The sequence below is a fragment of the Haliotis rubra genome, unplaced genomic scaffold (assembly GCF_003918875.1).
Source record: "Haliotis rubra isolate DU_JTF1 unplaced genomic scaffold, ASM391887v1 Scf289, whole genome shotgun sequence".
Lineage (NCBI taxonomy): Eukaryota > Metazoa > Mollusca > Gastropoda > Lepetellida > Haliotidae > Haliotis > Haliotis rubra.
The window spans coordinates 192,918-198,917 of NW_025766956.1; positions in this window are offsets into that span (position 1 = coordinate 192,918).

The following is a 6,000-nucleotide window of genomic DNA, read 5'->3' on the forward strand; positions in this document are numbered from 1 at the left end:
AATACAAGTCTTGCAATATCAGTTAACTGGTCGTTCTTCTCTGCGGCTAGCATCCAGAGATAGTGTTCATTACTGGATCTTATATTGATATATCTTGACAGACTAAGTCTTGAATTAAGATGAACATAAAATAGATGAGATTTAATAGCATCATAATTGCGGCATTGGATTTATTGAAAAACTGACCATTATTGACATAGTTAGCTAGTATATCGTTCAGGATATACTTATGTACAAGTTGCAGCGTATATTATTATACATTGCATGTAGAGCTATCTGTACACATAAATTGACTAGGGCGAACTAGAAACATTACTTTAAAAACACAGTTAAACTTTGCATTACATAACTTTCCTAATAGGTAGAGGCTCTTTTATCTATGTAATACTGTAGTGGCATGATACCGATACAATCCAATACAACAATACTGGGAGTGCGCGTGTGTAGTCCCTGAACTTTTTTACAAAACTGTCGTTGTACAACTTTAAGCATTTCATACTTTTTAAGAGGAAGTTTACCCCATACGTTACATCCATAGAGACCACATGATAAGATTACCCTCTCCCAGATACGTGCTGCAGATATCGGGTTAAGACCACCAAAATACAATCTGAAGCTGTAACTGTAGTGGTAGCTGGGGGTGTGGTTGTAGATGTCGAAATCATATGCTTTATTAAGTCATCACTTCAAAGTGACATTTCGTAAAACATAGTTTTATCATATGTGCTTGATTGAAGAGTAAACACATCATACAATAATCGAAGGTCGCTGTTGACACAGCGCGAGGCGTGTTCCCATTAAGCTAATGTTGATGGTAAATCACTGATCGGGCGCCTGAAATAAACCCGGTTTACAACATTGTAAATGACAACATGAGCATCGTATTTCTTTCTCCGGTGTCACATGTCGTGATTAACCGACACATCATCCACAACACGCAGTAGACAAGTTGTAACGATATTAACAATAGCAGTAACATTAGTCATAACGATAGTAACAATAGCAGTAGCTTTAGTCATAACGATAGTAACAATAGCAGTAACATTAGTCATAATGATAGTAACAATAGCAGTAACAGTAGCCATAACGATAGTAACAATAGTAGTAACAGTAGACATAATGATAGTAACAATAGTAGTAACATTAGTCATAACGATAGTAACAATAGTAGTAACATTAGTCATAATGATAGTAACAATAGTAGTAACAGTAGCCATAACGATAGTAACAATAGTAGTAACAGTAGCCATAACGATAGTAACAATAGTAGTAACAGTAGTCATAATGATAGTAACAATAGCAGTAACAGTAGCCATAACGATAGTAACAATAGTAGTAACATTAGACATAATGATAGTAACAATAGCAGTAACAGTAGACATAATGATAGTAACAATAGCAGTAACAGTAACATTAGTAACATAACGATAGTAACAATAGCAGTAACGTAGTAGTAGCCATAACGATAGTAACAATAGTAGTAACAGTAGTCAAAATGATAGTAACAATAGCAGTAACAGTAGCCATAACGATAGTAACAATAGTAGTAACAGTAGACATAATGATAGTAACAATAGCAGTAACATTATCCATAACGATAGTAACAATAGCAGTAACTTTAGTTATAACGATAGTAACAATAGCAGTAACATTAGTCATAATGATAGTAACAATAGCAGTAACAGTAGCCATAACGATAGTAACAATAGCAGTAACAGTAGCCATAACGATAGTAACAATAGCAGTAACATTAGTCATAACGATAGTAACAATAGTAACAGTAGTCATAATGATAGTAACAATAGCAGTAACGTAGCATAACGATGGTAACAATAAGTAGTAACAGTAGTCATAACGATAGTAACAATAGCAGTAACAGTAGTCATAATGATAGTAACAATAGTAGTAACATTAGTCATAACGATAGTAACAATAGCAGTAACAGTAGTCATAACGATAGTAACAATAGCAGTAACATTAGTCATAATGATAGTAACAATAGCAGTAACAGTAGCCATAACGATAGTAACAATAGTAGTAACAGTAGACATACTTATAGTAACAATAAAAGTAACAGTAGCCATAACGATAGTAACAATAGCAGTAACATTAGTCATAACGATAGTAACAATAGCAGTAACATTAGTCATAACGATAGTAACAATAGCATTAACATTAGTCATAATGATGAGTAACAATAGCAGTAACATTAGTCATAACGATAGTAACAATAGTAGTCATAATGATAGTAACAAAGTAACAGTAGCCATAACGATAGTAACAATAGTAGTAACATTAGTCATAATGATAGTAACAATAGCAGTAACAGTAGCCATAACGATAGTAACAATAGTAGTAACAGTAGACATAATGATATAGTAACAATAAAGTAACAGTAGCCATAACGATAGTAACAATAGCAGTAACAGTAGTCATAACGATAGTAACAATAGTAGTAACAGTAGTCATAATGATAGTAACAATAGCAGTAACAGTAGCCATAACGATAGTAACAATAGTAGTAACAGTAGTCATAACGATAGTAACAATAGCAGTAACAGTAGTCATAACGATAGTAACAAACAATAGCAGATAACAATAGCAGTAACAGTAGTCATAACGATAGTAACAATAGCAGTAACAGTAGTCATAACGATAGTAACAATAGTAGTAACAGTAGACATAATGATAGTAACAATAGCAGTAACAGTAGTCATAACGATAGTAACAATAGCAGTAACAGTAGTCATAACGATAGTAACAATAGCAGTAACAGTAGTCATAACGATAGTAACAATAGCAGTAACATTAGTCATAACGATAGTAACAATAGTAGTAACAGTAGACACAATGATAGTAACAATAGCAGTAACATTAGTCATAACGATAGTAACAATAGCAGTAACATTAGTCATAACGATAGTAACAATAGCAGTAACAGTAGTCATAACGATAGTAACAATAGCAGTAACATTAGTCATAACGATAGTAACAATAGTAGTAACAGTAGACATAATGATAGTAACAATAGCAGTAACATTAGTCATAACGATAGTAACAATAGTAGTAACAGTAGACATAATGATAGTAACAATAGCAGTAACAGTAGCCATAACGATAGTAACAATAGCAGTAACATTAGTCATAACGATAGTAACAATAGTAGTAACAGTAGACATAAGATCAGTAACATAATAGTAACAAGTAACAGTAGCCATAACGATAGTAACAATAGTAGTAACATTAGTCATAACGATATTAACAATAACAGTAAAAGTAGCCATAACGTTAGTGACAATAGCAATAACATTAGTCATAATGATAGTAACAATAGCAGTAACATTAGTCATAATGATAGTAACAATAGTAGTAACATTAGTCATAATGATAGTAACAATAGCAGTAACATTAGTCATAATGATAGTAACAATAGCAGTAACATTAGTCATAACGATAGTAACAATAGTAGTAACAGTAGCCATAACGATAGTAACAATAGCAGTAACATTAGTCATAATGATAGTAACAATAGCAGTAACATTAGTCATATTGATAGTAACAATATTAGTAACAGTTATAATAGAAGGTTTCATGAGTATTTGAGACTGCAACAATAATGGCGACAGTAGCCGTAGTAGTAGATATAGTAGCAACAGTAGTCGTGGGAGTAGCAGTTGTAACATTAGCCGTTGTAATGGTGTCCCTAGTGACAGTACCAGTAGTAGTAGCCCTATTGCTAGTTAGACTGGTCGTAACAGTATTGCTATTTAAACAGGTCATAACAGTATTGCTAGTTGGACTGGTCGTAACAGTACTGATAGTTACAATAGTAGTAACAGTACTGATAGTTACAACAGTAGTAACAGTACTGATAGTTACAATAGTAGTTACAGTACTGATAGTACAGTAGTCATGATAGTTACAACAGTAGTAACGGTACTGATAGTTTACTGATAGTTAGTAACAGTAGTAACAGTACTGATAGTTACAACAGTAGTAACAGGGCTGATAGTTACAATAGTAGTAACAGTACTGATAGTTACAACAGTAGTAACAGTACTGATAGTTACAACAGTAGTAACAGTATTGATACTTACAATAGTAGTAACAGTACTGATAGTTACAACAGTAGTAACAGTACTGATAGTTACAATAGTAGTAACAGTACTGATAGTTACAATAGTAGTAACAGTACTGATAGTTACAACAGTAGTAACAGTACTGATAGTTACAATAGTAGTAACAGTACTGATAGTTACAACAGTAGTAACAGGGCTGATAGTTACAATAGTAGTTACAGGGCTGACAGTTACAATAGTAGTAACAGTACTGATATATACAATAGTAGTAACAGTACTGATAGTTACAACAGTAGTAACAGGGCTGATAGTTACAACAGTAGTAACAGTACTGACAGACACAAACAGTAGTAATAGTTAGTAGTAAGTATTGATAGTTACAATAGTAGTAACAGTACTGATAGTTACAACAGTAGTAACAGTACTGATAGTTACAACAGTAGTAACAGTACTGATAGTTACAATAGTAGTAACAGTACTGATAGTTACAATAGTAGTAACAGTACTGATAGTTACAATAGTAGTAACAGGACTGATAGTTACAACAGTAGTAACAGTTACAGTACTGATAGTTACAATAGTAGTAACAGGGCTGATAGTTACAATTGTAGTAACAGTACTGATAGTTACAACAGTAGTTACAGTACTGATAGTTACAACAGTAGTTACAGTACTGATAGTTACAACAGTAGTAACAGTACTGACAGTTACAACAGTAGTAACAGTACTGATAGTTACAACAGTAATAACAGGGCTGATAGTTACAATTGTAGTAACAGGACTGATAGTTACAACAGTAGTTACAGTACTGATAGTTACAACAGTAGTAACAGTACTGATATATACAATAGTAGTTACAGTACTGATAGTTACAACAGTAGTAACAGTACTGATATATACAATAGTAGTTACAGTACTGATAGTTACAATAGTAGTAACAGTACTGATATATACAATAGTAGTAACAGTACTGATAGTTACAACAGTAGTAACAGGGCTGATAGTTACAATTGTAGTAACAGGACTGATAGTTACAACAGTAGTTACAGTACTGATAGTTACAACAGTAGTAACAGTACTGATATATACAATAGTAGTTACAGTACTGATAGTTACAACAGTAGTAACAGTACTGATATATACAATAGTAGTTACAGTACTGATAGTTACAACAGTAGTAACAGTACTGATATATACAGTAGTAGTTACAGTACTGATAGTTACAACAGTAGTTACAGTACTGATAGTTACAACAGTAGTAACAGTACTGATATATACAATAGTAGTTACAGTACTGATAGTTACAACAGTAGTAACAGTACTGATATATACAATAGTAGTAACAGTACTGATAGTTACAATAGTAGTAACAGTACTGATAGTTACAATAGTAGTAACAGTACTGATAGTTACAACAGTAGTAACAGTACTGATAGTTACAATAGTAGTAACAGGGCTGATAGTTACAATAGTAGTAACAGGACTGATAGTTACAACAGTAGTTACAGTACTGATAGTTACAACAGTAGTAACAGTACTGATAGTTACAATAGTAGTAACAGTACTGATAGTTACAACAGTAGTAACAGTACTGATATATACAATAGTAGTTACAGTACTGATAGTTACAATAGTAGTAACAGTACTGATATATACAGTAGTAGTTACAGTACTGATAGTTACAATAGTAGTAACAGTACTGATAGTTACAATAGTAGTAACAGTACTGATAGTTACAATAGTAGTAACAGTACTGATATATACAATAGTAGTTACAGTACTGATAGTTACAACAGTAGTAACAGTACTGATATATACAATAGTAGTTACAGTACTGATAGTTACAACAGTAGTAACAGTACTGATATATACAATAGTAGTTACAGTACTGATAGTTACAATAGTAGTAACAGTACTGATA